At 36.3% G+C, this 23,099-nt stretch overlaps 1 long non-coding RNA gene and 1 other non-coding gene across 2 annotated transcripts in view; one reads left to right on the top strand and one right to left on the bottom strand.

Annotated features, from left to right (window-relative positions):
• Positions 1-23,099, top strand: part of LOC127861407 (uncharacterized) — a 132,245-nt gene that overhangs the window by 73,140 nt on the left and 36,006 nt on the right. The window lies entirely within an intron of this gene.
• On the bottom strand, positions 5,762-5,833 carry Trnap-agg (transfer RNA proline (anticodon AGG)). The gene has a single exon. It is a non-coding gene; the product is annotated as a tRNA-Pro (tRNA).

The following is a 23,099-nucleotide window of genomic DNA, read 5'->3' as shown; positions in this document are numbered from 1 at the left end:
GGGTCACATAATTTAAATGGACTTATTTAGTGGAAAAAAAACTTAAATCATTCACCTGGGTTCAACAGTGGCCATGCTTAGTGGTGTGGTGGGGGGTTTAAAGTTTTATGTTGATTTAATATTTTGTTATTCACATAAGATTGAGGTTTTCTACAAAGATTTATCAAATCATTCGCCTGGGTTCGAAACTTGCTTCACCCAATGATACAAGTGAGCAATCTAGGGCTATATTGATCCTCTTGTTTTTTATTGTCACTATGTTATGCTTATGTAATCTGTTCTAACTTTTGACTTACAAAGGCTAATGTATGATCTCTAAGCATTTTCAAGTGTGCCAATTATGTAGTCAGTATAAAACATGCAACTCAATAGAAGCTCAGAAGTGGCTTCATAATTTTGATGCAATATTTGTGTTGTGAAGGAATTGTATACTGTGGTGTTATTGTTTGTATATGTTAAAATTCTATTGAACTAATACTGTTTGCATTGTGTTTTTTTTGCATTTATCATTTTATATGTACTATATTGTGCACTCAATGTCAATATGCTGCCAGTCATATAACCCAAAAACAGTGTATGATATGAATTGAAAATAAATTTGTCAAACTTAAAAACAAAAATCTTATTAATGATTTGCACAACTGTTCATTGCATGTTCTTAATGTATTTTTATAATGTTCTGTTTATATTTGAAGTAAAGGAGAAACCTCTCCATGACATTTTCATGAAAAGTGATTCTGTTTTATGCCCCCACTTTATTAGAGGGGGTATGCATATAGATTTGCCCTTGTGTGTCCATCGCTATGTCTGTACATTGCACAATTTTTGGGTCGCACATATACAAACAGCAGTGGAAGATGGATGAAAGTGTTCATATGTATTAACTAGCATGGAAACTTCAGCACCAGTATATTTGAGTTCCAATAATTTCCAAATAATCCTTTTTAAGAAAACAACTTATGTTGCGGGTAATGTATATAAGGGTGCTTCTAGAGCGCTGACACTTTTCCAGCATGTTAACTTGTGTACCTTTATACATGTATTTCGGTTTAGAAATTTTCAACATAACCGTAGTTGTGGTTCCTCGTTTTAGCAGACAATTAAATTTTGTAACTTGTATAGCACATGACTAAAAAAAAGTATTGCTGCTTCCACATACTCTTGCACACTTCCATATTTTGGCTCTCAGGTTTTGAACACAACTTGAGTTATGGTCCTTTTTGTGGTCCTTTTTGTATCAAAACATTACATTTTAAGCTTGTGTGAGTAACTCGCAAACTATTTATTGCTGCTATAGGAATAAAACTTTACAAACATGTTTGCTAGCATGTGATCTTGTGAGTTTCTATATTTTGGTTTGGAGAATTCAACACAACAGGAGTTGTGGCCCCTCTAGCAAAAAACTTAAGTTGTGTTGGCTGGCATTAAAACAGTATTGCTGCTAGAGGTTTTAACTTTACAAACATTTTAACCAGCATGTGAACTTGCACACTTCCATGTTTTGGTTCAGTTTACTCCGCCAAGTGGAGTTTTTATACAAATGCGGAATGTGATGGCATCGGTGGCTTGCAGACACAGTTTTTCGAGGTTATCATTTTAAATATGTTCATGCACTCATAAACATGGTTTCAGTTGTAGCTCATCTGAACACATAAATCATAAACAACACTTACCTTGTAAGCATATATGTTCCCCTAGCTGATATCTTTGCCCTGTGCAAAAACTGGGTAATGTGAGATAACAAATTAGGTCACTATTTCAAGTTAAAGATGATGCTATCATAGACGTAGCTAATATGTTATCTACATCTCTGTTATCTACATCTATGATGCTATTTAACTCTTAAGAAGTAACATTTTAGTCCAGTCTTCATGAAACTTGGTCAAAACCTTTGTTGTAATGATATATTGGCTGTGATAAAAAATGGCACTGGCCCTTGAAAAACATGTCCTCAGGAGTGTGTCAGGTTTCCTTATATATCTTTAGAAAGACCTTTGTTGCACTTAGCAAGAAACGTTTTTGGTCCAATCATGATTAAACCTGCTAGAAGATTTTTGCTAATGATATATCAGCCCAGATCCAAATTTATTCAGGTCTGTTGAAAAACAAAGCAGTCAGGGGTATAGTCCTAATATAGCTATAGTGAAACCTTGCTAATGCTGTAGAGCAGTCAGGGGTATAGTCCTAATATAGCTATAGTGAAACCTTGCTAATGCTGTAGAGCAGTCAGGGGTATAGTCCTAATATAGCTATAGTGAAACCTTGCTAATGCTGTAGAGCAGTCAGGGGTATAGTCCTAATATAGCTATAGTGAAACCTTGCTAATGCTGTAGAGAAGTCAGGGGTATAGTCCTAATATAGCTATAGTGAAACCTTGCTAATGCTGTAGAGCAGTCAGGGGTTTAGTCCTAACATAGCTATAGTGAAACCTTGCTAATGCTGTAGAGCAGTCAGGGGTATAGTCCTAATATAGCTATAGTGAAACCTTGCTAATGCTGTAGAGCAGTCAGGGGTTTAGTCCTAACATAGCTATAGTGAAACCTTGCTAATGCTGTAGAGCAGTCAGGGGTATAGTCCTAATATAGCTATAGTGAAACCTTGCTAATGCTGTAGAGCAGTCAGGGGTTTAGTCCTAACATAGCTATAGTGAAACCTTGCTAATGCTGTAGAGCAGTCAGGGGTGTAGTCCTAATATAGCTATAGTGAAACCTTGCTAATGCTGTAGAGCAGTCAGGGGTTTAGTCCTAACATAGCTATAGTGAAACCTTGCTAATGCTGTAGAGCAGTCAGGGGTATAGTCCTAATATAGCTATAGCGAAACCTTGCTAATGCTGTAGAGCAGTCAGGGGTTTAGTCCTAACATAGCTATAGTGAAACCTTGCTAATGCTGTAGAGCAGTCAGGGGTATAGTCCTAATATAGCTATAGTGAAACCTTGCTAATGCTGTAGAGCAGTCAGGGGTATAGTCCTAATATAGCTATAGTGAAACCTTGCTAATGCTGTAGAGCAGTCAGGGGTATAGTCCTAACATAGCTATAGTGAAACCTTGCTAATGCTGTAGAGCAGTCAGGGGTTTAGTCCTAACATAGCTATAGTGAAACCTTGCTAATGCTGTAGAGCAGTCAGGGGTTTAGTCCTAACATAGCTATAGTGAAACCTTGCTAATGCTGTAGAGCAGTCAGGGGTATAGTCCTAATATAGCTATAGTGAAACCTTGCTAATGCTGTAGAGCAGTCAGGGGTATAGTCTTAATATAGCTATAGTGAAACCTTGCTAATGCTGTAGAGCTCAATTTTAGTCAAATCATCATCAAACTTGCTCAGAAGATTTTTTCTTATTATATCCTGGCAGTGTTTGAAAAAATGGCAATAGTAAAACTTGCTCAGACCTTTTTTAAAATGATGTCTTGATGGAGTTCATAATGGCTTTGGTCCATTGAAACACGTGGTCACAAGGGGTTGAAGCAATTTTTTTTTAGAGTTTTCATAATCAGAATTCAACGTCCTTGAAAATCTTGTTCTGGGTAAAAGTGAGGTAAGAAGCCACATTTAATTATGATATGAACATCACAAAAATTGCTCAAAACAGTACAGTTCATCTGATTCTCAGGTGAGCCACCAAGGGCCTTGTGCCCTCTTGTGATATATAAACATCATATGAATCATCATCATCAACATTATCATAATCATGTTCAATATTTACAGAATAAATTAAGATTTCACCATCACATGCACCTCATTTCGACCAATTGAATAATATATCCATGCACAGTCTTTGATCTGTTATTTTATTGATGTGATATGAAATAGTAGTGTTGTATTTGTTTTACTGTTTTTAAGTTAGTATGCTTAAAGGGGTCGTCCAAAAGAATAAGCATCATATCGACGCGATTCGATATTTTGGGAAACTACAAGATTGCTTATATAGCTAAACAATACATCTGCTCTGAATGTGAGCATGGATGGTCGAGTGGTCTAGGCGGGAGGCTTTTTACTCCAGGACTCCAGGAATCTAGGGCTCAGTGGTTCGAATCCTGTTGAGGGTTACTGTTTTTCCTTTTTAGCTCACCTGTTACGAAGTGACATGGTGAGCTTATGTGACCGTGTGATGTCCAGCTCCGTTGTGTGTGCGTGTGTCCGTCAACAATTTGTTTGTGTAGACAGTAGAGGATCCGATCTTTATGAAATTTGGTCAGAATATGTATCTTGATGAAATCTGGGTTGGGATTGTATTTGGGTCATCTTGGGTCAAAAACTAGGTCAAAAAATCTAGGTCACTAGGTCAAATAATAGAAAAACCTTGTGTAGACAATAGAGGTCACAGTTTTCATCCAATCTTTATGAAATTGAGTCAGAATGTTTATCTTGATGAAATCTGGATTAGGATTGTATTTGGGTCATCTGGGGTCAAAAACTAGGTCACAAGGTTAAATAATAGAAAAACCTTGTGTAGATAATTGAGGTCATAGCTTTAATCTGATCATAATGAAATATGGTCAGAATATTTATCTTGATAATATCTGAGTTTGGATTGTATATGTGTCATCTGGGGTCAAAAATTAGGTCACCTGGTCAATTCTAGTAAAACCTTGTGTAGATGAAAGAGGTCACAGTTTTCATCACGTCTTAGTGAAATTTTGTCAGAATTTATTAATTGATGAAATCTGGCTTGGGCTTGTATGTGGGTCTGATAGAATTTAAGTTGATGTAGCAAGGTTAGTCAGGTGAGCGATTCAGGGCCATCGTGGCCCTCTTGTTTTAAAATTGTATTCTTGTTTTTTTACTGGAGATTTATAGTTCAAATGTTTTAATTAATCAATATAAAGCATTTAATGACAAGCTTCAATACATGCCAAAATCTTAAGTTATGCAAAGCTCATCAAGTGACACAAAGCCTGTTTATGCAATATCAATCTACACATGAAAGGGGCCTTTTCACAGATTTTGGCATTTTTTAACTTATTCATTAAATGCTTTATATTGATGAATGTAAACATTGGATCGTAAAAGCTCCAGTAAAAAATCAAGAATAAAATTAAAAAAAGGAAAAGAACATTGCCCGGAGCAGGTTTCGAACCAGTGACCACTGGAATCCTGCCAGAGTCCTGAAGTAAAAACGCTTTAGCCTACTGAGCTATTCCGCCAAGAACACATACGTTACGTATTTTATACCTTATATTAGTAATCTTCGTAGTTTCACAAAATTTAACGACAAAAACAGAACTCTCCAAATTATTCAATCGTTTCGCGTTGCAACGCTTTATAATTTTTAGGTTTTAAAATCGTCAAAAGATGCATATAATGGCTATATTAGACCATGGTAAATGTTCAGTATTACTGTTTCCTCACAAATATCATAACTAAAACGAAAATTTGCAAATCTGAAACAACTTTTTTCAATTTTGTCAATTTACCAAAGCGTGAAAAGATCCCTTGAAGAACCATAATATGGAAATAATTCTTTAAAGCAGAGCACGGAGCGTATATTGATGTCATCTAGAGTACGTGAGCAGAGAAAGTGGAGCGAGGGAAAAGACGCATAAAGCAAACGTTCGTGGGTAAAGTTTATAGATGGTTTATGGTCACGGAGCGTATATTGCTCTCATCTATGTGCGTGTTTATGGTTTAATAAAAAAGTATGATCTTTTACATAATGGAAAGTGGTTGCTTTCCCTAAAAGTTTTATTTTTGGTATGTTTGTTGTTGTCGATCAAGAAAATTAACGGACGATGTTTTTTCAAAATTATTTTTAAAAAGTTATTGGGCTCGTCCGGGATTTGAACCCGGGACCTCTCGCACCCTAAGCGAGAATCATACCCCTAGACCAACGAGCCGATGTAAATGTGGTTGGAATATAACAATAATACTTTTAGCAATGTTAGTTCCCTTAGTACAATAGTTGGTGGTATAAACTCGTTCTTAACAACGACTTTTAATACATTTCTTGTTTAAAAGATAATTCAGGAAGCAAAAAGGCCTACTAATTAAGTGTTAACACCAAGAAAATTGCACAGTATATAAAATAAGCATGAAGACAAAGACATATAGCTATGTTTATTTATAGTTCTTTACATTCGCCGCTAAATAACACGTATCTAGTCACGTGACTTTGTTAGTAAACAGACGCCTTTGCGATCCACGTGGTTTTCAAGGCCACGTTGTTTACAATTTCCCGGCTACAACCCTTTGCAACAAATTCTGCGCTATTTTCGCAAACTAACAGATAAACATATTTTCCAGCACGACTTTGAGAATGGTTGTAGGTCCCTGGGGATCACGAGCATTTCAAGTATAAATAGTGAACAGACCGGTTTTAACATCATTCTTGTACATATTACGAATCTATGCGTTACTGCGACGTAATACGAGAAAGATATCTAGAACAGAAAGAAAGCAGGATTTATTTTGCGTTGTGAAAATACGGTAAGCGAAATAGTTGAAAAACAGTTTATTTGAGAACATTGTAGCTATTAATTTTAGTCTGTGGAACGCCGCAATATTTATTCAGATATTTTAACTGGTATTTAAACTGAAGTAAAAAGACTTTGTTTCCCTTCTGGAAAAATCAAAATGAGAAACACGTTATAAGCTTTATTAATTTAATGCGATATTTATATAGGCCCTATATCATTACAAAAAGTAATAAACTAGAAAGGTTCTTCTATTAAAAGAACAAAATTTATTCGACGGATAAATATCCGCGTGGTGCAATTTAAGTGCACGTGGCGATAAATAAACCATGTAATTTAGTTTGCATTCAATCATCTAGCGATCAGATAATTTGAATTTGTAATTAAAGCGTACGTATAATATCCACCATTGAGAAACAGCATTTAAAAACTGCACTCGTTTGATACTTTAGCCTGTTATAGTGTGTGTATGCCTAGGTTCTAGTCATATCATGGACAAAACCCGCGATGCACGTGAATACAGGGGCCACTACACTCAGCACTTCGCCCCGGAGTTGAACCCTATCACCTCACCACCGAAACAGGGATTTTGGGACCGAGTCAGATCAACCAAACCGTTACAGGTGCGTAGCGCGTAGAAAAATGCCATAAATCTGCAAGCTTTCACGACCATTTCATATCTTGCACTGGATACTTTGTATTTTTCTGTCATTTATGTTTTGGAAAGCAAGTTTAGCCAAATTCAGCGTAAGGACCATTACTGTCCATGCCTTAAGTTTGGCAAAGATTGTTATACCTTTCTAGGATTAAACTGTGTCCACTCCTCGTCATTTAAAAGAAAATTGCATATTGATTTGCATTTCATAAACCTATATCTAATTTGTGTAACAGCTGTTGACTTTGCATGTTGACGTTCTCAAGCAAGCGTCGTGTTGTCCAAGTTGACTCTTTGTCTACACATTTTCCGGTTTTAGATCACCCGGCAGATGTCGCTGGGTAACGTCGAATATCACCAGTCACCGACCTCTCTGACGCCATCCGGGTCGTCGCCGACGCTTAACGGATTCGCGTTCCCGGCCCGCCAGCGTACACTATCGATCGACGACGACTCGACCAAGATTATGACGTAGACGGATTCTGCGGCATTATACCTCATATTGGTGCAGGTCACGTGATGCGAGTCATTTTGCACGTGTCAAGTGATCCTGTTTGTAAATAGCACGAACTTCCCTTAAATATGATTGGCGTAAAGATTTTCATCGGAAAATTTGTAGATATGGGCGCAACTGATGTATTATTTTGCATACATAGTACCTAGTTCGTGTATTGTGTTTGTCCATGCTGCTGTTAATGAGTAGTTGCTTGTGTTGTATGGACCATGTAAATGTGCAGTTGAAATCGCCACTTTTTATGGTCTCATTGAGTCATGACACTCATTCTTTTCAGTTTGCCATATTTGTTTAGAAGAAACATGGTATTACAGTGTTCACCCATGCGATTGTAAAATTGGCTATGGTTTTGGGAGATATTTTGCATTTCTTGAATAAACGTGTACCGTTTTTGATTTTGAAATACATTTATGTTATTAATGATTTGAATCAAATTGAAATATTCGGTTTATGTAGTAGAAATACAATGTTGTACATAAAGGTGATATGTAGAATGATTGTGCTGTACATTAGATTGAGGGCATGATTTTGAATTATTAAATATTTCTTGTTTGTGTTCAATGTCTTTTTGAAATAAAAAGACGAAACGGCGTATTTTGTGTGTTCCTTTCTATTTCTACTTTGTTATTTACCGCATTAAGGTAGTGCACCTCTAATGATTTCCCGCGATTTCTTCGAAGGTTGAAGAGCCTACTATTAGGTGCCGTAGCCTAGTGGTTAAGGCGATAGACTAGAAATCTTTTGGGATATTCCCGCGCAGGTTCGAATCCTGCCGACGACGTATACTTTTTTGCGACGCGTTTTATTTATTTTCTAACGTAATTTGATTTAATATGGCATATAAGCTATATTTATTGTTAAATATGTTGCAATTTTTATGCACATTTTTCAATTATTAAAATTAAAACAACGTTATGGCGAAATAGGGTGATTTACTGTTGAAAATACGAACCATGCATGTTGCATTTTTATTTTTATTTCAAAAAGTAAACGGTAAATCTGTCTAGTTCTTGGTATTTTTGCTGTATATAGTGTTTCTATAAAAACTAAGTTTAAAATATGACTTAAATGATACTATTTTGAATTTTATGACACTTTGTTTTTAACCGACCCAGTTTTTACTTGGCTGAAATCACTTACATTTCATGGTGCTCTTCCATAGATAAAAAATTGTAAAAAATAAATGTCTGTAAAAGAATACTTATTTCATCTTGTTTAAACTTTAAACACCTTTACAGCATCTGTACACACCAACTACATGCCCATATTTGGAAATTTGAATGAATTATGGAACTTTTATATACCCCAGGGGTGAAAATAAACTGGACAAAAGCCGAGCGTGGGGGTGGTTTTGAAAAAATCGGTATATTTTTTTAAAAAGCATGGAAAGCCTACCTACAAATTTGCATGTAGTTCAGTGAAATGATGCTGATTAAGAAAATAATTAATTAGATTATATTTGGATATGTGCCCATTAGAGGTGCACTACCTTAAAATAAAACGCAAATACACATACATGCTGCATACATGTTACGATGTTAAAATGTAGATTTGAAACTGTACATAATGCTTCGTAGTGAAAATGTTTATAATGACTCATTTCAACGCACAGAATAAGACACGTAAACACAATTGACCTACAAAACTATCGGTAAACAAAAAACGAGCGTCGCTTGCAGCCTTCTGTTATAGCTTGCAAGTGGATAACGCGCGCTGTCTAAGTCGATAGCAGATCTAAGGTTCAAGGTCTAGAGCAATCTGGAGCGGAAAGCGATTGTTGTCTCGGATAAGTTTACTGTCCTTAAGAAAGCGGGTTCTTAAAGTGATTTGACGGAGATTTAACGAACCTTTTGCATTGATTCGTGCCTGAGATTCGTTTCAACTCTAGGACATGAGACGGTGAACACATTTTGAGGCAATATGCAAACAAGTTTATGCAAATCAGCATCACATTGAATCATTTTTCGAATGAATTTCTCAACAAATATAACACTCGAGGATTTTTTTTTACAAATAAATCGCACACAAATTGCAAACGCTCAGACCGATGTCATCCAGTTCAGGCTTATGATACAAACTTGTTAATTGCCTATTAAGTAAAACAGACGTTTATAGCAGAGCGACTTTTAATTTCTCCGCCGCAAAATTATGTTTGCCCGCGGCATCCAGTTATGTGCGATTTAATACATGTATAAATGTCACTTTTACATATACATACTGCTTATTGGCTATAATGCTTTAACAGATGTTATTGATATTGCCTGCTTGGTCTATGTAACTCCGGTAGACCATATTTTGTTACGAAACATCCTGTTGACATTTTTTTTTAAACGATGCGATGAATGGTTGATGTTTGGTCCTGGAAATTTAACTGCAGTATAAAGATAACACTAAAGAAATAGCAACGATATTTGTTGAATTTTGTTTTTCGTCAGGATCGCATAAAAGATATTAGCCAGTTTAACTGATTCGTACAAAACCAGTATCGACGATGATTTGATACCAAAATAATAATTAGCTTGATCATGTGTGACCGCCATGCTATTCCGAATCAGATGAAATATACAATAAATTGACAATTAAGTAGCTTGCGAACAAAAACACAACATCAATTAAACCGAAGCCGTCAACCTTACATGACCTTGGGGAAACAGGTCAAATTGAGGACAAACCTTAGAGGCGTAATATAGTCGAAGCAGGGGCAAACTAGGCATACTAGTTCTATTTTTCTTCTCATAATTTTAATTTCTCTTAAATGTGAAATGTTTCAAACTTTTATGTGATATGAATTTACCTTTGAACGCAAACCCTTTAACAAAAGTGACAAACTGACGATACAAAGATTCAAAACAAAATGTATGCATTTTAATTAAAAAAACAATCCTGAGCACTCCTGATTAAGAATAAACTGGCGACTTGATAAATCATCAATATAAATCGGTAAACGTTATAAATCGGTAAACGTATACGCAGCGTTTCACGTTTGTGACGCTGCTCATCGATAATTGGGAAAATACGTCTGTTAGTAAAGTATGGTCTACATGATCAAACCCTGGGGGTTCTAGTGGTAGCACGTATGCCCTTGCTCATGAGGGTCCCGGGTTCGAATCCTGATCCAATTAACTTTGATTCTTCTTTGTTATTACATTAAAAAAAAAAATAAAGTTGAGTAGAGTTCTGAAAATCAGCTCTTGATATTTTTCATAAATGTAGAAGTACGTGAACACGTCCCTTGAATTTCGGTATGCACATACAATGTTATTGATGTGTCGATTGAGTTATAGTAAACCGACACGCAGACTATATCAACGTAATTCAAAATACCCCAACTTTCGAAACACACCTGCAACTTGATATTAGAACGATGGAAAAATTAAAATACAAATCAATAATAACAATTTTATTTTCAATTGTTGAATTATTAACGTGTGATGGACTACTTAATCATGATTCAAAGCCTGGTTTAATTTCAAGGTTCATACAACTAAGCAATTTAATAAATTCGTTGTCTTGGAAACTATTCCGCACAGACCAAAATTTTCACAATGCTGATAAACATATTAAATCATTAATTTTGTGACATTTATAAGTATGAATTAGTCGATTGGACCAAACAACAGATCTCAGATCATTATGATGTTACGAAAATGACAATTTAAAAAGACGGAATCAGCTTTTGCATCGCATATCTTGGATTATACGGGATGACCCTCCTCCTCCTATTTCATTGCAAAAGCGTTTTTTCATGAGTGAAAACATATTCTTTTGCACACACAATACACAAAAACGAAGAATGAAACTCGTACTAATGAAGAATGAGATACCTTTTTTAAAATGTATTACATGTGTATTTGAGTGTATTATTATTAATTATGGATTTGAGGGTCGGCATGCTTTTCCATCGCTTTAAGCCTTCATTGCTCTGCAATGCGCGCTCAAAAGCGATTCCACAGCTTTTATGGTTTCTTATGTTTATTGTGTATTTAATTTTATACATTCTATGGGACTTTGGACATCTGCGTGCAAAGACTTGTTCGATATCCAACGATAATACGCCATGTATTTTTGGAGAAAATTCACAGCGGGACCGGCACTCGATTAAATTAACAAAAAATTACAGTGTGGTTACAATTATGCCACCTATTTATTTAATATAGATTATCAAATGTAAAACACTGTAAATAAAAGAATATTTGAAAACACGAAATGGCGATACTTTGATCACGAAAAGGCGAAATGACAGTGACGAAAAGGCGAAATTAAAAAACAACAACATAATTTTCTTAATGTTGTTGTCGTTGTCGCTTTTTTTGTTGTTTCTTTTCGTCAACTAGTAGTTTCTTCATTTTCATGATCGCTGACTTCCGGCTTCGCATTTTCACATTAAAGAGTATTTTATTAAATGACGATTAAGCCGCGGCGGCGGAATTCCGTAACAACCAGTGACTCATTTTATTGCAAAACACACGGGGTCCATGACTGATTTTATATCGCAAATAAACAAAGTGCTCAACAAGAGATAACTGAGATAATTATCTGGACTCGCTGTCACATTAATGTTCACTGTCCCAGAATCATGCGATTAATTGTCAACAAACTAGTGATAGAATTCATAATGATGTGTTTACCCGTTTTCATTAATGTTCACGCCAATTTCCGGTGAACACTGTAAAATAGCAATTCGTTTTCTGTGAATACTGCGTAGATTATGTGTAGACATGTAAAGAATGTTAGCGTTATTCCAAACAAATCTTTATTCATAGAACGATTATTCTATGTTAAATCATCCACGTAACGTTGTTGTCACTTGTATGTTTGTTTGTCCAACGTCTTTTTAGGTAAAACGCTTAACGCCACACGTATCATTGTGTGTGCGACAGGAGGGAGCTTTTTTTAAATTTCTTACGGCCATTGACATTTCTTTTTTACAAACTGATCATAGTTGATTTATTATCTTGTACGAATTCATGTTCAAAAGGCACTTCATGTCGCCCGGTAATTTATCACATTAAATCAAGTGTAGTAAGGTATTCCTAACGGTTGAATAACTAATGACAATTCAAAGTACGAGGTTTGACTGTAAACACCATACAAATCATCGACCAAGCGTGAATTTGTTCAACTTTGGATAGCGTCAACATGTCACTCCATGAACTGTTGGCCTAAATTTGAAATGTTAATCATTTTCTGATAACAAGTTTTTTTTATATTTTAAGGGGAATGTAGAAAGGAAGCACACTATTATCCGAGAAACATGTCCGCTTTTACTGTATTTTCGTTTAATAGAGACTTCTTTTGCTGTATACCTATGCGGTGTGCAAAAATTGTCTTCTGATTACATTCAATCATATCTTTCACAGGTGGCGTTTTGCTTTTTAAATGAGCCTCGTTTTAGGAAAACTTGACTTAAATTCATTTGGACGAAGTGTTGTCTCAAATTAGCCCGTGCAGCGTTTGCAGAGACTTATCTAGGACGGCAGTTAATGCTCATGCAATAAGCCCAGTTTTCGAAGAACGGGGCTCAAATAGAGAAGATACTTCGCCGTACCGAACATGTATGCATACTATTGCAATTAATATATCGCCCTAGTTCAGAAATCGCTCAGTCTGAAGACAGTTCAAGCAGTTGCACTTACAGTACGGAAGTAAACACAATCTTACATCAATAGCCATACGATAATGACCCAGATCTCGCCAATGAAATGGAATTTAGTGTAAACAAAACATGGTTCAAATCAAGTAGCACAGGAGGGAACATTAACCCTTTAGAAAGTTGCATGTAATTCAAGACCTTTCTTACTAGATTTAAGTTTTAAAGGCTTCATTTCCAACCCTTAGATACTGATGAGCAGCAAACAGCATAAAACCTGAACAGACTGCGAGTAACTCACAGGATGTTCTGGTTTTATGCTGTTTGCACAAAGCCATTTTCAATTCGCTTCTGAGGGGGGAAGTTTTAAGGGACACAAGTGACATATTCGCGCGACGTGAAAATGCTGCACGAAATCACATATCACGCAGATCTATGTAGCAGTTGAGTTGTCAAATCGAATCACCTTTCTTAGATTAAATAAGCGTTTTTCACATATTATAACGCATTACTTTTATAAAGCCAAGTTTCAAATGCTGTAATATTACAAAATATGTAAGTAATCTACAGAAGACCACATTAACATGCCAAACAGCCTTGATTTGCAAGAAAAATAGGGAGGGCAAGTGTTTAGTAGAACTCGTAAAATAACAACAATTCTGTGTTACGCGGAGCTTCATTTGCTGTGTTTAATTAAACAATATTGCAAGTGTGCTTATTACTGCACTTGTTACATTAAGATATGTCAAGCAATATGATTTTATCTTTACTTATTTTCATATTTCATGTAATACAGCACATTAATGTTCGCATTTACCAAAGAGTTGAACGCATTATGGTTCAACGTGAACAAAGTAGGAATACAGGTCAGCATATAATGGCACATTTCTACCACTGTGACACTCACCTTCCTTCGAAGCCGATCCTAACAAATACAGCCGCTACGCATTGTTGGACAAATTTAAAGTAACATAAATGATCAAAATCAACGAATATTTCGCAAAATATTTTGTAAAATAATGTCAACCCGTACAAAATCAATTTTCCTTATAGCAAAAGCCAAAATTTCAACGCCAGATGTTGTATGGTAACATACATTTAACGAGATACAAAATGCTCGTTTTTATTTTTTGGGGGCACCATGTATGCAGTTATAATTTCCCGCACCGATATCTTTTCATACGACATACGAACACTAACTTGGTACATGAACCTGTGTTGAATATAATGTCCCACAAACAACAAACATGAGCATTTTGTAACTTGTTGAATCTTTGTTACCAGACCACATCTAGCGTTGAAATGTTTGCTATTGCTATAAGGAACATAGATTTTTATGTGTTAACTTTATTTTTCGAAATATTTTTCGAAATATTCGTTGATTTTGAGTGATTTTGGGCTTTTAAGAATTGCTCTTGATATGACGTCACTTAGTCACTTAGCATTTGACTTTGGTGTCAAGGACCCATAATGTCATAAAAGAACACAACTGAATTAACAAATGTAACAGTGTTGCATCCATGTATATACATCATGAACTTGTAAATACGTACGGCGAAGTGGTCACGAAACTGATGTTTGGCTGCGACGACTGTCTGGAAGATTAAATACGAACGACAACTTAAAAAACGTTTTTCTGACGTTTTTTTCGCACTCTTTCTGAAATTGAGCTGATTATTATGCCCCCGGTAGTGTGGTATATAGCGCCGTCCGTCCGTCCGGCATTTTATTTTCCTGTTTTCGAAACGCTTTAAGATATTGAACTTATATTTGGTGTGTGAGTCTACCTACATGACTTACAGATGAAGTATGACTTTCGTTCTGGTCCATTGATTTGGCAGAATTATGGGCGGCCCCGGCCTTGGACTTCGACAAAGAGACTTTCCAGTTCAGATTAATGCCAATTGTCCATATCACCTCTCTAATTGACCTTTCGACAGCCGATTGATCGACAGGCTTATTAACCAATCAGATTACAGCATAGATAAGGCCCGTTTCTATCCGCCATTTTGTCCGTCAAGTTCGCCGTTGTCCGACACATAAGCTTATACGTAGTTCTGTGTTTAAACAAAGAAAATGGTTTAAAGGTGTTGTTATGGCACTTGTAATTCAGACACAAGGTATCCATAACGGTTAAAAGATGGAACTACGTTTCTTCCGTTCCCTAAACCGCGTACTACTCTTGAAAAAAGCAAACGTTGGATTCGTCTTTGTCGTCGTCCACATGAACAGCTTAATCTCAACATATAAAGCGATCGCCCGAAAGCAAAACACCTCTACGTTTGTTATAAGGTCGTTATAATAAGATGCTACGCGAAAATAGTAAATGCAAGTTTTGCAAGGGACACGCTATAGAAAACGAGTATCACTTTTTACTTGTTTGTCCTCTATATAGAGAAATTAGAAAGTAACATTTAAAACCATATTTTCAAAGGTGGCCAACGTTAAATAAATTTGACATTCTAATGCAGTCGGCTAATTAAAAAGAGTCATTATAAACTTTGCTAAATATTTGTTAAAGGGATCTTTTCACGGTTTGGTAAATTGACAAATTTTTAAAAAGTTGTTTCAGATTCGCAAATTTCCGTTTTAGTTATGATATTTGTGAGGTAACAGTATTACTGAACATTAACCATAGTCCAATATAGGCATTATATGTATCTTTTGACGATTTGAAAACCTAAAAATTATAAAGCGTTGCAACGCGAAACGATTGAATAATTTGGAGAGTTCTGTTGTTATCGTTTAAATTTACGTAACTACAAAGATTAATTATATAAGGTATAAAATACTTTCACTGTGTATACCCGGCGGAATAGCCGAGAGGGCTAATGCGTTTTTACTTCAGACTAACTCCAGGAGTCCGGGGGTCACTGGTTCGAGCCCTGGTACCGGCTTCTTTTTTTCCTTTTTTAAATATTATTCTTGATTTTTTACTGGAGCTTTTGAGATCCAATGTTTACATTTATCAATATAAAGCATTTAATGACAAACTTCAAAATTTGCAAAAATCTGCGAAAAGGCCACTTTAAGGCTTATGAAATGTGTAATAAAAAAGACAATCAGTTATAATTTTTAATAATATCACATAGAATAAAGCATTTTTATTTCTTTCGGTTTAAGTCTTCCGAATTTAATGTAGCTAGTTTTATATCGTTTAAAGTTAAGCAACTATTTTAAAATGCGCAAGTAATTATCAATAGGTGCCAATAAGTGTCAGTTTACACCATATGTGGGCTTTCTACTAATCCGTTATCAAAACAGATGCCGCAAACTGTGAATGACCCTTGACATTTTTGACGACATTGACTATGTTATACGTTTATAACAATACTTATGGGTCATTTTGACCAACGCATTGTAGAAATGTGTTATATCGGATTTCAATAAAACGTTCTTCGTCTTCTTATATAATAAATTTACTTACCTGTGCCACATTTGCGATGTTGTCATCGATTGCAAAATTAACGGCTTTTAATTAAAAAACTAAAACATCTTTTACTCAAGGAAAAGTATTGTGACAATTCATAGTGTATGCGATAATTGGCGATAATTTTGCCTACTTTGATTATAAAATTAACGGCTTTTAAGTAGACTAATAAACAAGATGGCCATCAGGCCCTAAGGCGCTCACCTTAAAGCCAAAGGAACTAGACTATTCTGAAAAAAAGCAAGCTGATTCATGAAGATTATTTTGGACCAAAAAAGTGACTTTTAACATGTTTTTTTTTTAATATTTGACCTTGTGACCTAGTTTTTGAGCTCATATGACCCAGCTTCAATCTCTGGCAAAATTTCATTGGGACAAATGTTCTGACCAAGTTTCATGAAGATTGGCCGATACATGTGGCTAATATAGTGTCAAAAAGTTTTCAATAAAGCCATATAAGGACAACTGCCCCCCCCCCCTGGCGGCCATGTTTTTCAACAAACCATAACCATTTTCAAACTCACTCAAGCTATTGTAAGAACAAATGTTCAGATCAAGTTTCATAAAGATTGGATAATAAATGTGACTTCTAGAGTGTTAACAAGGTTTTGTACTAAATAGCCATTTAAGGAAAAATGCCACGCCCCCTTGCGGCCATGTTTTTTAAACTGATCTCAACCATTTTTTAACTTAGCCCAGATATTATTAGTTCAAATATTCTGACCAAGTTTCATGAGCATTGGACCACAAATGTGCCTTCTAGAGTGTTAACAAGGTTTTACCATACAGAAAAGCCATATAAGGAAAACTGCACCGCCCCATGGCGGCCATGTTTTTCATTCAACTGGAACCATTTTCGAACTCGTCCAAGATATTATTGGGGCTCGATTGGTCATTGTCGGCTCGGGTACTACTTACATGTACCTCGGGTACTCTTAAGTATACTAACATGTACCCCGGGTACGGTAAATATACTTAATCGTACCTGGTCGATATTAGACTGTACCCGAGTTGTATTCCCGCAAAAAATCCGATGTTGTAAAACGCGCTACCGATTATCTTAAACAAACTTCTCTTTATATAAAAACTGCATCAACATGCTTTTTGAGTATGGGTTTCGATAATATAGAGGCCATTTTACAGAAAATTGACATTAATGTGAATATAATTTAATAAAATAAAAAAGCCGACAACGACCGATTTAGCGTCAAATTTCCCGGGTACGTTTTAGTATATTTACGGTACCCGGGGTACATGTAAGTATACTTAAGAGTACCCGGGGTACATGCAAGTAGTACCCGAGCCGACAATGACCAATCGAGCATTATTGGGACACATGTTTTGACCAAGTTTCATGAAGAAAATGTGACTTCTATAGTGTTAACAAGGTTTTACTATAGCCATATAAGGAAAACTGCCACGCCCCCTGGTGGCCATGTTTTTCAACCAACCGGAACCATTTTCGAACTCGTCCAAGATATTATTGGCACACATGTTCTGACAAAATTTCATGAAGATTGGACTAAAATTGTGACTTCTAGAGTGTTAACAAGGTTTTACTATAGCCATATAAGGAAAACTGCCACGCCCCCTGGCGGCCATGTTTTTCAACCAACCGGAACCATTTTCGAACTCGTCCAATGTATTATTGGGACACATGTTCTGACAAAGTTTCATGAAGATCGGACAATAAATGTGACTTTAAGAGTGTTAACAAGGTTTTACTGTAGCAAACTGCCACGCCCCCCTGGCGGACATGTTTTTCAATCAACCGGAACCATTTTCGAACTCGTCCAAGATATTATTGGGACACATGTTCTGAGTAAGTTTCATGAAGATTGGATAATATATGTGGCCTCTAGAGTGTTAACAAGGTAAATGTTGACGACGCACGACGGACAAAAGGCGATCACAATAGCTCACTATGAGCACGTTGTGCTCAGGTGAGCTAAAAAGTTATGACTATTTAATAGATACGATAATAATTTTCAAGATAACTATTCAATGATCATAAAAAAGTTATAATGAATTTTTCTAGATAGCATCCACTAACAAACGCGCTAGCCTTTTTATGACGGACTTCGGCGGAGTGACCTCCCTTGAAATCGGGGGGGGGGGCGTGGATTCACTCTCGCTGTTGAAAGGTCAAATGCTTCCAATATTACTTGTTTTTCACTAATTATTAACGTCGGCAATTTTCAGACATTCGACCTCGTGTATCATTTGCTTCCATTCGCTGCTACTCTTTCCTCGGCCAATCAAAAGACGTGTTACATTAACCATCAATAGATGAAGCATTAAGGATCACAAGGGGCCATTGATTGATCAGTGATGTGTGTACAATGCGATAAGAAAACATTGCTTGCCTATGGGCTTATCTCTAATGGCGAGTAAAATAGCGCGAATCCCCTTGTTTATCAGGACAATAAAACACATCTCTTTTGTATTGAGTGAAAGTGTACTGTGGGCCCTTTCGTGAGAGAAAAATTGCATTTCTAAAAAAAATCCTTCCTTGACAGCCAACTCAGGGGGGGGGGGGGAGAGGGGGCCTGGGCCCCAGGGCCCCTGGCCTGCGTACGGGCCTGATACGTAAATACAACAAGAATTATCTTTAAAAAGATGTTCGGCGTATATCCTGACTTTGAAATAAAGGTAGACAATTTACTTTTCTAAGTTTTTAAATTACAAAGGTTTAAGTATTGTTGTGTTCTTTTCCACTTAAAAGTCGCATATCCACAACATGACATGTTTGGTATGTAGTGCACGCATATTAAACTACATACTAGTGAATTTTCCCACGTATGATCATATCACATTTGTCCTCACGTGGCTAATAATGGATTTATTTCTTCGTCGTCTAAATAATTGATATTTGATTAAGACGCAGTTATCTCTCCACACATTCAGAAAACACTGTTACATCCGCGTCATGCGAAAATTGGTCTTATGTCATATGCGGCCAGCGTATCTCGAGCACAACATGCACACTTGCGCAGTCTGGTCAAGGGCTACGCTTTCCGCTTTTGAAAAGCACGCATGTGTCGAGGTATCTCCAGCGTATCCTCCTCAGTATGCATATACTTAAAAGACTGCGCTCATGCCGAGCTGGACTGGAGCTACGCTGGCAGAATATTGCAAAAGTCCCATTTTCGCATTACGCGGATTTTTAACAATCTCATTGCTTCTTCGCGGCATGCAAACTGTACTAGAGTGGGTTAGGAATCCACGCAGTACTAGGTTTGGATGTTAAGTATTGTCATTTAATGAACGTCTGTTCCGGATATGTTCTACGTTCCACTTGAAAACAACCATATCTTCCGGTGTTATTATTAAACCGGATTTATATAGCGCCCTTTTCATGCAAGAGTGCACGTTCAAAGGCGCAATAGGCTGTGGGATGTTGTTTTGGTATAGTCCGTTAGTCCTTCCGTCCGGAAAACTTTAATATCCGTAGCCTTATCTCGGAATAGCTTTTGCCAATTTCATTGAAGCTTTGTAAGACTGGGAGTACGTATGAGAGGGAGGATGAAATGCCGTCGCACTCCATTTGCAAATACTCAGTTACTGAATTTTGGCCCTTTTTAACCTGAAAACTTAGTTTAAGTCTGTGTCCGGAGTCACACAATGGAGCCAAGTCTGTTTGGTCAGTTTACGTTTTAATTTTGTATAAGTGTATATAATATACATGGATAAAAGGATAATGCATGTCAAATTGCGACGCAATTAATTTGTTAAAAATGAAGTTATGGCCCTTTTGACTTGAAGATAACCTATAGGATTTTTTTCTTTCTGGAGCTGCATCTCCAATATCTTTATGAGCCACAGCCATGAAACTAACCACAGTTGTTCAGGCAAAATCAAGGTCAATTATTTAGGTCAAGAATCATATTTACAAATTTTAATTAAATATGCCTTATTTCGTTAGGATTCTGCCATACATCTATGGATTTTAAAATGCCCCGATTAAATTGTTCATATTTATCAGAGTGCGAGGAAAATGCAAGATCCATGTCCCAATGTACATATTCAAGGTCACACAAAATTCGATGCACATCAGCTTTTAATAGCGGATCTATCACCATTTCTTCCTTAAAATTATGTTTTATAAGATTTGTGTACATTCACTTCAAATAAGTGGAGAGTTTATACGGCGATAGAAGAGTGATGCACAATAATTGTCCTTTCACACCGTCTTTTTATGAAAGCACATTTTAATAGCATCCTTTGTTACTTGAAAAAAAATCGACTTGATAACGGATTTGTTAATGCGAAGCTTTATTTTGGAACATCTTGGATAGGTTCTATTAATTTTAATAAAGTGTATCAATAAATGATTTAAAACATGTACATAGTTTGGCGTTGCAAGCTTGGACAATGACAAGATCATCAAATAATTAGTAACAGACACAAGCCTTCACAGACACCTTTTCTTTTAGTTCTTCATCCACCTATAAAAAATATATTTGGCGGGGGATATCAATATAAGAGCAACCTCATCATAAGAAGTTTTATCTTATTATTGTCGTTTGACCAATTTGCAGTGTGGCGAACGACACATACGTAAGACACAACACACTCTCAACAAATATACAAATGAATAAACGTGTCGTTACCGCCTAGAAACGGTCAATCTATTTTTGAATTGTGTGCTAATACACGAATACATTAATCATAATTATTGCTTATATGTTGGTGCTGTATTTTACATACGTTTTGATACCTGAATATGATTATGGATAATTGTGTTGTTGCTTTATGTACCACATCAACATTTTGACACACGACAAAAATATAACGAATACTATTACAATTGTAGACATACGTATTATGTTGTCGAATGTAAGACAGGAAATATACTTAAGTGCATGTTTTAAGGACAATGACACATACTTAAAATCTTGATAAACCCAATAGCTCTTAAAACCGAATGATTGGCCTGGTTCCGATGACGTTCGTTTTAAACATGTTTCACTGTACCAGCGTAATTATATTGTTTACATGTCGATTTATAGACAAGGGCTTTTCAAACGCGTTCGCGTGTTGCAAAGAGGTATTTGTAAAATAGCTAGCTAGCACCAGACAAGGTGTGTAAACTAAAAAAGTACTCGCAAATAAAAAAATTGCTTAAAGGAAAGTCCACTAAATAAATTTACAATAAGCACCCTTTGGCAATTTATCAGAAATAAATACTATAACCAATGCCTTTTTTGCCGATTGAAATGTCTTGAACACATGAAGGGCTTGTCGTCAGCAATACTCTGTTGGATTGATCTCTTACGGCATCTGATTCATTTAACCCGGTAACCTATATTTCACAGCTTTTACCGGATGTTTTGGATTTGCGCCGCGTCGATACAGCTTTCTGAAGTGTAACACAGCGACAGATTTCCAAAGGGATGTTTTTGTCGGGCAAGACAAAATGGTTCACCAATGTGATTGCTGTCTTATCGAATTCGTGGAATTAACTTCAAACTTCCTTCGATCGATTTCTGCAAGTTCCTCTTTTGCGTTTTCTCTTCTTTATCCTGTTTTCGGACACTTATTAAAGGCGCATTATTTATTTATTCCACTTTGCCCGAACAAATGTATGGAAAAACGGAACAATCAAGAGCGAATTGGGACCGTACACATGCCTGCTCGGAGTGTAACATATGGGAATCTAAGTAAATAACAAATATACAATTATAAAGACATAGGCAAAACATGACAATATAAGGTTTGATGTTTACATAAAACAATATGGTGATGAACTTGAAATTGCATTTCAAATGTTTGTCGTTTACATCGTAGCAACAAACATAGCGATTTGCAAAACTGGGTTTAAAACTACAAAGACACGTAATACTGATGGAAATTATGAGTTAATGCCCATCTCAACTTAGATAAGAGCTCGCTTATCTATAATTTGATTTGTTGCAAGTCGATAGTTTATGAACACCAAACACCACGGTTGCTATCTTGTGTAGTCAACAAAACGAGAATGCCTGTTTGCAAATTCAAGATAATTAGTAAGAACAATCTAAATTGCAAATGATATAACAATATTTTCCTGAATAATTTAAGTAATAAGTACGGTGGCATAAAGGGGACATAGGCAATATTTTATTTAACAGTCTCTATGACGTGCGAACGTCATAGCTATGACGTGCGCACGTCATAGAGTTGCATAAAGGGGGCATAGACAATATTTTAGTTGACAGTCTCTATGACGTGCGCACGTCGTAGCTATGAGGTGCGCACGTCAAAGTTATGAGTTACGCACGTCAAGGCTATGACGTGCGCAAACGATAGCTATGACGTGCGCACGCCATAGTTATGACGTGCGCACGTCATAGCCTTGACGTGCGCACGTCATAACTATGACGCGCGCACGTCATAGAAATATTTAAATAATATAATATAGGAAATATTTTATTTCACTATTTCTATGACGTACGCACGTCATAGTTATGACGAGCGCATGTGATAACTATGGCGTGTGCACGTCATAACTATGACGTG

This window comes from Dreissena polymorpha, chromosome 16 (genome assembly GCF_020536995.1).
Source record: "Dreissena polymorpha isolate Duluth1 chromosome 16, UMN_Dpol_1.0, whole genome shotgun sequence".
Classification (NCBI taxonomy): domain Eukaryota; kingdom Metazoa; phylum Mollusca; class Bivalvia; order Myida; family Dreissenidae; genus Dreissena; species Dreissena polymorpha.
The sequence above is the reverse complement of the archived record's forward strand: the minus strand, read 5'-3'. Positions and strand labels throughout refer to the sequence as shown.